General features: G+C 43.2%; 1 long non-coding RNA gene across 1 annotated transcript in view; it reads left to right on the top strand.

Moving 5' to 3' along the window:
• LOC145531370 (uncharacterized) overlaps positions 1–12,169 on the top strand; it is a 105,825-nt gene that overhangs the window by 58,516 nt on the left and 35,140 nt on the right. Inside the window, exon 4 of the long non-coding RNA XR_014072380.1 lies at positions 5,809–6,710. This is a non-coding gene — a long non-coding RNA (uncharacterized LOC145531370). The remainder of the gene's footprint in view (positions 1–5,808; positions 6,711–12,169) is intronic.

A 12,169-nucleotide genomic window follows, 5' to 3' on the forward strand; every position in this document is an offset into this window, starting at 1 on the left:
AACAGGTGGTAGATCTTATATCACGAATTCCCATTTTGTGGAGACAGAAACTGATTCATTGAAATTTCAAGATTCTAACAAGATTAGGCTGTTGAGAAAGGCTGGTTGAAAGCTCAAGACCCCTGCGATCCTGTCTGGTCTCTGAACCCCACTGGACCTGACAAGCCTCTCACTGAAATAACAGGCTTCCCAGGTGGCTCAGTGGTAAAGAATCTGCCTGTCAATGTAGGAGACACAGAAGGCATGGGTTTGATCCCTGGGTTGGGAAGATCCCCTTGAGGAGGAAACAGAAACCCACTCCATTATTCTTGCCTGGAAAAGTCCCATGGACAGAGGAGCCTGGTGGGCTGCAGTCCATGATGTTGCAATAGAGTTGGACTCGACTGAGCACACATTGGGAATATTGTCCCAAGCAGGCAGCCATATTCGTAACACAGAGGTCAGATATGGTCGGAGGCAGAGTACATGCAACATCAAATGTGGACTTTAATTTTAGTCTTGACCAAATTTTGTAAATAAAATCTAAAAAGCTATCATTTACTTAAAGGTTACTGTGTAACAGTCTCTGTACTAACCAAGGTATATCAGACTTCCCAGTCTGGAGAGATCATTCACCTTTTAATGACCAAGTACAAGCAGTACAAATCCCTTTTCATGGAAGCAGGAAGTCCAGGCTTTTAGCAGGCTTCCCCACCAGGTATTCCTGAGCTGCCTTGGGACCTGCGTCTTCTGTCTCTTCTGCAGTATTTGCTACCATGCCCTCAGGTGGGGTGACTCCGTGACCCTCCCTCCTGTGCTCCCCCTCCTCAGGACCCTTCCCCCAAACGGCTCACAACAAAGGGAGGCTGGTGGTTAACAAGACTTTATTGAGGGCCCGAGGTGGACAGGAAAGAATTCAAGAGGAGAAAAAAAAATCATTCTTAAACCTGGTTTTGTTCACCCATTCATTTATTCATTCAACGATGTGCTGAGCACCTTCTAGAACAGCAGCTTTCCCGTGGCTATATTCTGTAGACCTGTGGTTAAAAAAGCTTCAAGCCCCTCCCTGAGGTCTCCTATCTTTCTCTTCTCTGCCCAGAACTTGCAGCCCTGCTGTGGGGACACCGTACCCTGGTGGTAGCCCCCCCAACCCAACAGGGAGCATGCGCAGGAGCACAAGCCAGGGGGCAGCTCCAGCCCATGAGAATAGTGGCTTATTTTTATTCGTGTTGTTGTGAAGTCTGTTCTAATGTTGTCTAGAATAACAGCATTAACAGATAATGATTATTGAGCGTTTTTTATCAGACATGAACTTCAGCAGATTAACTCATTTAATCCTCACGACCCTAAGAGAAAGGCGATATTATTAATTCTCATTTTTACCCATTAGAAAAACGAGACACAGAAACTTAAGTAACTTGCCCAAGGTCACAGCATTGCCATGGAAGAGAAGAGGGATTATGAACCCAGGCAGCTTGGCCCCAGAGTTCATGCTTTTAATTATTGTACAGTATCACTTTCCAAACACCGACACACACTCCAAAGAGGAACTTCCTAATAACCTTCAATCCAACACTCTATCTCTAGGAATTTATTCTATTAATACAAATACACATGTGCATAGAAGTGTCTCCAAGAATGTTTATGGCAGCAGTGTTTGTAATCATAAAGGTAATTGTTAATCAGTAGAACACAAGTTAACTTATAAGAAAATAGCCATACAATTGAATACAATGCAGCTATTAAAGAGGAGAATGTGCAGCCTTCTAGTTTAACATGATGTACTGATGGAGCACCTGTATTTATATCATCGCCTTTCTAAGAAACCATTAGGATAATAGTAATGGAATCTTTTCAAAAGCTTAAGTTCACAACACTAAAGAGAATAGAAAGGAGGCCACTAATATACAAGAAAACTCAACAAGTTTCTGTAGAACAAAAAGCAGATGAAACAGTACTAATTAACTTTTAAAATAAAGCAGAAAGCCAGCATACTGAGTGGTACCTAATGGAAGCTCTTGGCTTGGGTAGTAGAAATGAAGTGAGTGAAAGTTGCCCAGTTGTGTCTGACTCTTTGCGACCCCATGGACTATTCAGTCTGTGGAATTCTCCAGACCAGAATACTGGAGTGGGTAGCTGTTCCCTTCTCCAGCAGATCTTCCTGACCCAGGAATCAAACCAGGGTCTCCTGCATTGCAGGCAGATTCTTTACCAACTGAGCTATCAGGGAAATCCATGGAACTGAAGAGTAGGTCTGAAAATGTGGGTCTGGATATGGAAGTCAAAAGTTCCTATCCCTCTTCTACCTGCGGAAAGACTATTAAATAAATAAAAGAATGAATGAATGCACAAATAAATAAACAAATAAATAAATACAATAAAAATTATGGTAGGAGTCAGGGTCTTATTTAAATATCTAAATTATTCAATGAACTGTGTAATCAGTTCTTATCTAAACTATTGATTGAATTGTTTAATGAACTAGTCAGGATAACTAGTGTGGATGTCAATAACCAAGAATAAAGCCCCTCTTGTTCTTTATTTAGATGCCACATCATAGCAGAAAGCTCCCTGCCAGTTCACTAAAACTTAACAGGTCAGTTGATAAATCACACCAACATTCACAGAGCTCCCTGTCAACTTCAAACTCCTCTCTTAGGTAAAAATACAAATCATAAGACATCACCAGACATGTGAGAAGAACTGCAACATCAATGACAACAACCAAGAAAAAGATCCAAACCAGCAAGGACAAGGGAATGTCAGGAGAGTAGGCAACCACATCTGCCATTCAAAGTCAGGGGCAAGTTTGCATATGGCATCTGGTCCCATCACCTCGTGGGAAATAGATGGGGAAACAGTGCAAAAAGTGTCAGACTTTATTTTGGGGGGCTCCAAAATCACTGCTGATGGTGACTGCAGCCATAAAATTAAAAGACGCTTACTCCTTGGAAGGAAGGTTATGACCAACCTAGATAGCATATTGAAAAGCAGAGACATTACTCTGCCAACAAAGGTCCATCTAGTCAAGGCTATGGTTTTTCCAGTAGTCATGTATGGATGTGAGAGTTGGATGGTGAAGAAAGCTGAGCGCCGAAGAATTGATGCTTTTGAACTGTGGTGTTGGAGAAGACTCTTAAGGGTCCCTTGGACTGCAAGGAGATCCAACCAGTCCATCCTAAAGGAGATCAGTCCTGGGTGTTCATTGGAAGGTCTGACGTTGAAGCTGAAACTCCAATACTTTGGCCACCTCGTGGGAAGAGTTGACTCATTGGAAAAGACCCTAATGCTGGGAAGGATTGGGGGCAGGAGGAGAAGGGGATGACAGAGGGTGAGATGGCTGGATGGCATCACTGACTCGATGGACATGGGTTTGGGTAGACTCCGGGAGTTGGTGATGGACAGGGAGGCTTGGCGTGCTGCGATTCATGAGGTCGCAAAGAATCGGACACGACTGAGCAACTGAACTGAACTGAACGCTGCAGCTGGATTCTGAGTGATGGGGGAGGATAAAGGGGAGAATCTTTGCAACTTGAAACCAAGAACATTCTCTGAGTCTGCAGGAGTCATGACAGGAAGCCTAGAGAATCTGAAAACGTTCATTCACTCTGCTGTAAAAACTGCTTACATAGCTTTAATAATATAAACACAATTCACATTTCTTGAACTCTCAGAATTAGTATGCAGGCCAGTAGTGGCAAACTGGTGGCTCTCAAGCAAAATTAGACCTCCAGAGGTGTTTTGTTTAGCTGATGACGTTTTTAAAATTTTGTTGCACCTCTGTTAGATCACAGAAACTACCACTCTCTGTTTCCTTCACTCAGTTCACAAGTTTATGTAAACAGAACCCTGAAGAGTTTGTGGTCCGGGGTGGGCATTTGTTATTTTTTGATGCCCAGCATCCTTTCCCTCTTTCTTTTGATTTCCTTTGGAGGAACCCCTTCTGTGCCTTGGGTGGAGCTCCAGACCTGGTTCCAGAGGTGGGGATTAGATAATCAGCATACCCAGGGCCCCCTGTTCCAGCAGTGGGTTCAGAGATGAGCCTGAGAACACAGTGTTCCAATCCTAAAGAATCCTGAAGTTTGACTGGGAAGAAACTTCCTCTCTTTCCACTGAATTTACTGGATTTGAGCTTGAATAAGTGAAAATCTGGAGCAGGTGCCAACATCTTGCTTCCTTGGTGGGAGAGAATTTAAGAACTGGAGAGAAAGAAGCTAAGTCCTGACAACACCTTTAAGTGAAGCTTTGCATCAGGCTGCATTTCCCCCCAATGCTTTGCTGTTACGTGAGCAAACTTTCTTTTCTTTTTCATTTGGTTTGGGTGGAGCTTTCTGTCACTCCCTACTGAAAGAGTTCAAATCATTATATGACCTGCAGGGCTTTCCTGGTGGCTCAGCTGGTAAAGAATCCACTTGCAACGCAGGAGACCTGGGTTCGATTCCTGGGTTGGGAAGATCCCCTGGAAAAGGGAATGGCTACCCACTCCAGTATTCTGACCTGGAGAACTCCATGGACTACATAGTCTGCATATACCAGCAAATCACAGGAGAAGACTTCATTATGGTTACAGAATAGAATGAGGACATAATCCATCTTGACAATGGCAAGATAAAGGGGGAGCTGAGTGACTCTACAAAAAGGGAAGGTTGCAGAGAAGATGATATAAGTAGAGAGAAGGGTTATGTTTGCTCATTTCTTATATTTCAAAGTCAGGAAATGCTTTCTGTGGTGGATACAAAGAGAAATAGAGTTAGGTGTGGTGTTGGAGGCTGCCGAAGTCACCAGAGGGAGGATTGTAAATAGAGATGGAGCAATATTGGGAAGAGATGGGGTGGAATAAGTGCTAAATGCTCACCTGTCTTATTAGAAAAGTAATGGATAATGTCTACCACTGATAAATAGAGACATAAGCATGTTAGTTAGTGGGATAGTTCATCATCCATCAGAGCAGACTGTCAATAGATAATATTTTAAGTCAGTAAATTAAGGAATATAAACCTTTCATTTATAATACAGTGCTGTTTATCAGAAAAACTAAAGACAGATAAAAAGTTGCCTTGGAGCAAGGCAAGAGGTGAGGACATGAGACAGTTCTCTTCTGAGGAGATGAGACAGACAGTTCTCTTCTGTTATGAACCCTTATGTATGGTTCATGCTAAAATCATGTGCAAGTTTTATTTTAGTACATTTTTTTAAAAAAGGAATAGAGTCAATTTATATGTCACAATATGGAAAATCCTCAAGATACGTTTTGAATGACAAAGAAAATTGGAAACAAGTTATATATAATACGTTCCCAATTGTATTAAACACATGTATATATCTATATATATGCCTATATAGATATGTACATGTGTGTGTTTACGTTGGAGAAGGCAATGGCATCCCACTCTAGTACTCTTGCCTGGAAAATCCCACGGACGGAGGAGCCTGGTAGGCTACAGTCCATGGGGTCGCTAAGAGTCGGATATGACTGAGCAACTTCACTTTCACTTTTCCCTTTCATGCACTGGAGAAGGAAATGGCAACCCACTCCAGTATTCTTGCCTGGAGAATCCCAGGGACGGTGGAGCCTGGTCGGCTGCCGTCTATGGGGTCGCACAGAGTCGGACACGACTGAAGCGACTTAGCAGCAGCAGCAGCAGCAGTAGCAGCAGCAGTGTTTACATTTATGTAGAAAATTCGCAGAAGTGTGCCCTAAAAAGTTAGTATCTGCCCCTGGAGAGAGGGCGTCTCAATAAATGTCTGGCCTGGTAAGGACACACTTTTCATGGTTTACCCTGTTGTTTGAATTTTTTTAACTTTATGCAAATACTTTTTCCAACCTAGATAATCACGATGGTGTGATCACTCACCTAGAGCCAGACATCCTGGAATGCGAAGTCAAGTGGGCCTTAGGAAGAATCACTATGAACAAAGCTAGTGGAGGTGATGGAATTCCAGTTGAGCTATTTCAAGTCCTGAAAGATGATGCTGTGAAAGTGCTGCACTCAATATGCCAGCAAATATGGAAAACTCAGCAGTGGCCACAGGACTGGAAAAGGTCAGTTTTCATTCCAATCCCAAAGAATGGCAATGCCAAAGAATGCTCAAACTACCACACAATTGCACTCATCTCACACACTAGTAAAGTAATGCTTAAAATTCTCCAAGCCAGGCTTCAGCAATACATGAACCATGAACTTCCAGATGTTCAAGCTAGTTTTAGAAAAGGCAGAGGAACCAGAGATCAAATTGCCAACATCCTCTGGATCATCGCAAAAGCAAGAGAGTTCCAGAAAAACATCTATTTCGGCTTTATTGACTATGCCAAAGCCTTTGACTGTGTGGATCACAATAAACTGGAAAATTCTGAAAGAGATGGGAATACCAGACCACCTGATCTGCCTTTTGAGAAACCTGTATGCAGGTCAGGAAGCAAAAGTTAGAACTGGACATGGAACAACAGACTGGTTCCAAATAGGAAAAGGAGTACGTCAAGGCTGTATATTGTCACCCTGCTTATTTAACTTATATGCAGAGTACATCATTAGACATGCTGGGCTGGAGGAAGCACAAGCTGGAATCAAGATTGCTGGGAGAAATATCAATAACCTCCGATATGCAGATGACACCACCCTTATGGCAGAAAGTGAAGAAGAACTAAAGAGCCTCTTGATGAAAGTGAAAGAGGAGAGTGAAAAAGTTGGCTCCCCACCCAAAAGCACAGCTGAAATTAAAAGAGCTGACAGGTGAGGTAGGCTGAAAAAGTCGACCCTCTCTGATGCTAAGCTAATCTCCAAGCTTCAGGATCATATTTCCATCATTATAGCTTCCACAAATACTTATGGGGAATACTGATCTATCACGTTCCTAATTAGCCTCTTTCAGAGGGGCCCTTGATCTCAGAGTGGAGTCTGTATTCCCCAGATGTACCCATTTCCCAGATCCTTCCACCATTCTTCTTGGTCCACAGCCTGCCACCGAGGGGTGTATTCAGCCCCCAGGGGTGACTATAAAACAGGCAGTGGGTGTTGGGAGCAGCGCTGATGAGTTCACAAAGGCAGATAGAATTATATCCTTAGGACAGTGGCTAGTCTATCTCATCACACAGTTACTATGATGTCTTTTTTTTAAAGTTATTTATTTTTGTGCTGGGTCTTCATTGCTGTGGGCAGGCTTTTTCTAGTTGTGGCAAATGGGGGTCTACTCTCTGGTTGCAGCGTGCAGGCTTCTCATTGCAGTGGCTTCTTTTGTTGTGGAGCATGGGCTCTAGGGTGCAAGGGCTTTAGTAGTTGTGGCACATGGGCTCAGTAGCTGCGGTTCCCAGGCTCTAGAGCACAGGCTCGATAGTTATGGCACACAGACTTAGTTGCTCCGAAGCATGTGGGATTTTCTCAGACCAGGGATGGAACTCATGTCTCCTGCATTGGCAGGTGGATTCTTTACTACTGAGCCACCAGGGAAACCCTACCATGACGTCTTATCCATATATAGTCTCTGGATGTATATAAAGTTCTGCTCTAGTAGTTTCAGAGTGAAAAGGCGTCTGCCCTAAACCACATGCCTCATGCCCTTCCCCAACAGCTGCACCTGGGCAGTGGTTCATCCTGTATTCACATATCACCTTACTTAGGACTTGCAAACCCTTGAAATCTCCATCCTCCCAGGGGCAGGTGTGGTAACCATGCTTGTTTCTCTGCCCTACTGGTGGTGATGAAGGAATGAGGAGGGCAGGTCCCCTGCCAGTTGGCCACAAATTAAAAATCTTTATACTGTAGTAAGAAAAAAATTAAAAGGATTCTAAAGCATCATATATGATCTTATTGGTTAAAAAGAAAGAAACTGGGTTTTAAATAAAAAGTGAGTTTGTGTCTTGATACGGTTCAAAGCTTTTGTGCAAGTCCTAAGTGACTAAAGAGTAGTAAAATAACAGTGAAAGTCACTCAGTCGTGTCTGACTCTTTGCGATCCCATGGACTCTTCAGTCCATGGAATTCTCCAGGCCAGAATACTGGAGTGGGTAGCCTTCCCCTTCTCCAGGGGATCTTCCCAACCCAGGGATCGAACCCAGGTCTCCCGCATTGCAGGTGATTCTTTACCAGCTGAGCCACAAGGGAAACCCAAGAATACTGGACTGGGTAGCTTAACCCGTCTCCAGGGGATCTTCCCGACCCAGAAATTGAACCGGGGTCTCCTACATTGCAGGCAGATTCTTTATCAACTAAGCTATGTGGGAAGCCCCAGTGAAAGGATCTAACAGTGAAAGAATCTAACTAAAATAACAATAAATAATGTCTTAGCTCTGACTGCTATAACAAAATACCATAGACTGGGTGGCTTAAACAGCAGATATTTATTGCTCACAGTTTTTGATTGAGAAGTCTAAGATCCAAGTGCCAGCCAATTCCATTCCAGATGAATGCCCCCTTCCTGGCTTGCAGCTGTGTCCTCACAGGGCAAAGAGAGAGCCCTGGTGACTCTTTCTGTTCTTAGAAGGTCACTAATCCCATCATGAGGGCCTCACCCTCATGACCCCATCTTGATCCTAAATACCTCCAAAACCCACCACCCCCCAGATCCCATCACATTGTGGTTTAGGGCTTCAACATGTGAATTTTGAGAGGACATGAACATTCAATCTATACCAATAATTTAAGGGTCTTAAATTCGTAAGGACAAGAGGACAGAAGAGGAGGCAATAGAAGACAAGAGATATAAAAGGAAACTGGAGGAGAATGAGAACTGTCTTAGCTGAATGAAACCCACGTGTCTGAAAAGGATGTGAGATGATAAGCAAGCTAATCTTCTCCACACCCCTGTCTTCCCACTCCATCCAAAAGTTTAGAAATTGGAGGCACCAGGTAATTCGGGGGCTTGGAGGAGTAAGGGATCGTTTGAAAATTCTTGAAAGAGCACTCAGATGCCATGTCCTTTCTTTAGTCCATGCAGCCAAGATACTGCTCCCTCCACAGAAAACTAGACTGTTATTCACCGAATCAGGAAGTTTCTGGGCACCCCCCTTATCCCTTAGTAACTATGTTTGTTTTCTACATCTGTAGATTGGGATTGACATATACACACTACTATATATAAAATAGATAACTAGTAAAACCTGCTTTATATCACAGGGGACTCTTCTCAATACTCTGTAACGACCTATATGGGAATAAAATTTTAAAGAATGGAGATATATATATCAAGGTGTTGCTGCAGCAGCCCCTATGTGAGAACCAAGGAAGGGTTCTCCCCAAAAGTTTTCAGAAGGAGCACGGCCAACACCTTGATGTGGGGACTTGCACCTTCCAGGACTGTGAGGAAATACGTTTCTGTTGTGTTTACTTACCCAGTTATATTTATTTGTTTTTATTTACCCAGTTTATTTGTTGTATTTATTTACCCAGTTGATAGTACTTTGAGACAACAGCCCTGGGAAACATACAGTGTGTTCACATGAATCAAGAAGGAAATCGTAAATTTTAATTTCTGTCACATAGAAAACTTTTGATCTAGTGAAACAATTTTCCTGATAGTCTTTCTATTTCAGTCTTGGGACAGCAACATTTGAAAAAATAAACAAGTTCAAGACTTCAACAGTGTATTTTGAAAGCATATTATCGTATAGGCTTTGCATGTCCATCATCAGTGTTGTGCAATGAGAACTGATATTGACATAGACTGTTAGAGAAGCCTTTGCTTCAAAGAGCAAATTACACTTTGTATACGGTATCTACTCGTGCACTAAATGAGCTGAAAAATTACCACACCAACAACTAAGATCAGTTGGATAGTCTTACTTTGTGTCTTATAGCAAGAAAGTTATCACCTTTGCATGCATGTTTGTATCACTAAGTAATATAAAACCATTTGATGTCATGTTTCCATAGCACTCTGTTCTTAACCTCTATGTAGGTTTTAGTACCTGTGTTAGAGTTATTTGTTTTCGTGTCTGTTTCTCCCAAAGATGATACATTTTTCACAATCAGGAATCCTTCCTCATTTATCTTTGCACCTTCAGCCCAAGTATGGTGCTGTGCTGTGCTAAGTCACTTCAGTCATGTCTGACTCTTTGGACCATAGCCCACCAGGCTCCTCTATCCATGAGATTCTCCAGGCAAGAATAGTGGAATGGATTGTTGTGCCCTTCTCCAGGGGATCTTCCCAACCTAGAGATTGTAGCCAATTCTCTTATGTCTCCTGCATTGGCAGGCAGGTTCTTTACTACTATACAGCAGCCCCCAAGAATGGTACTGGGACCAAAATATGTGTCCAATAAATGGTGTAGAGAAAATTTTTAAAAAATACCTAATTTCAGGGTATGCTTAGCGCTTAGTTGCTCAGTCGTGTCCGACTCTTTGTGACCCCATGGACTGTAGCCCACAAGACTCCTCTGTCCATGGGGATTCTCCAGACAAGGATACTGGAGTAGGTTGCCATACCCTCCTCCAGAGGATCTTCCCAACCCAGGGATTGAACCCAGGTCTCCCTCAAGGCAGGCAGATTCTTTACCCTCTGAGCCACCAGGGAAGGGCAAGAATACTGGAGTGGGTTACCATTCCCTTTGCCAGGGGATCTTTCCAACCCAGGAATCAAACCTGGGTTTCCTGCATTGCAGGTGAATTCTTTACCATCTCAGCCACCAGGGAAGCCCAAGATCAGGATAGAACACCTCTTTATGCTTACTCACAATTAACTAGAAAATTTTAGATTTTAAAACAATTTCCCATGAAGTTATTAACTATTATTACATCACAGTTAACCTCATCCTTTATTTGATGAGATATAACTTTTACTGTCCCGAGCATCTTATATCTGACAGCATAGCTGGAGAGAGGTCTGCGGCAACCACAAGCTGCACCCACTATCTATAGGGAATAATCAGGGAGGCTTCCCCGCTGGCTCAGCAAGTAAAGAATCTGCCTGCAATGCAGGAGACCCAGGAGACGTGGGTTCAATCCCTGGGTCGGGAAGATCCCCCTGGAGGAGAAAATGGCAACCCGCCCCAGTATTCTTGCCTGGGAAATTCCATGGACAGAGGAACCTGGCGGGGTACAAGTCCATGAGGTCACAAAAGAGTCACACAAAACTGAGCAAGAGCATGGAGGGGACAAAGTATACATCTAGAGTGGGACCACAAGTGTCTTTGAGATTTCTCAGTAGATTGCCACCTGCTGGTTTTAAGGTCACATCTCTGTATAAACTTGTTCTCTTACCACTTGGAGAGCAATAATACAAGCATGGTGGGGCCATGGTGATGCACTTGAAACAGTAGTGGGCTGAAGTCCCAATCCTGTCTCTGTAGAGCTCCGTGACCATGGACAAATCATGAAGTCTCTCTTGGCTTTCATTTCTCTAGGTGGAAGCTAAAGGTCTAGGGCTACTTCTGCTCTGGGACCATTCTGGGAGTGTTTCTCTGTCAGAGATCCATGAGTTAAGGTCCATTATTGCCAGATCATGTCTAAATCTCTGATCTGTAAATACACCATCCCTCAATTGTTGTGATACATGAGAAGATCGGGGAATTAGGATGTATGTGGATTTTCAGATGCTTAAGGAATGGTTCAGACTGACCAACAGACAGTACTCTGAGCATAGGGTCTCTGAGATCACCTTGGTAGGGACAGCTATGAGTTTTTCTGGGAGCTCCCCCTCCTCTACCTGGGGGTTCCCAGTTCCCCTGCCTTTAGTAACAAGATGCGGTTAGCCTGCCTTTCTAAGACCACTTTCATACTATCTTTTAAAGAGTTAAACTCGGAACACAATAACAGAAGCCCTCTTGCTTTGTTTTGTTTTGAGTCTCCATATGCTTGACTTTCTCTTCTTCTACCTGAATTAACTACACCAGAATTAATTCTGTAACCAGAAGCATATGAGGGGGGCCTTTAAGACCATAAGTGGATGCAACCAGCATCTATTAGATTTCCTCTCACACCGCTGTACTTCAAAGTCCCCTCTCCATTTCTTTTGTAAAACTTTCTCTCCTGAACATTGGAAGGTCATTGTATCCATTTTCATAACCATCAGGTATAATGGTTTGGGCAGCAAGAGTAAGACAACTCAAGAGGAAATGGTCACAGCAGCAGAAAGATTAGTTGGCTCACATAGGAGAATGGACAACTGGCTTTGGACAAGTTTACACAGAGGAATACACAGACGTCCTCCCCTCTCCTCCGGCCATTTCCAGCCACCACTTGAAAGCTCTAAAGTCATTC

This window comes from Giraffa tippelskirchi, chromosome 13, assembly GCF_054371585.1.
Source record: "Giraffa tippelskirchi isolate mGirTip1 chromosome 13, T2T-mGirTip1v1.2.pri, whole genome shotgun sequence".
In the NCBI taxonomy this organism is placed as follows: Eukaryota; Metazoa; Chordata; class Mammalia; order Artiodactyla; family Giraffidae; genus Giraffa; species Giraffa tippelskirchi.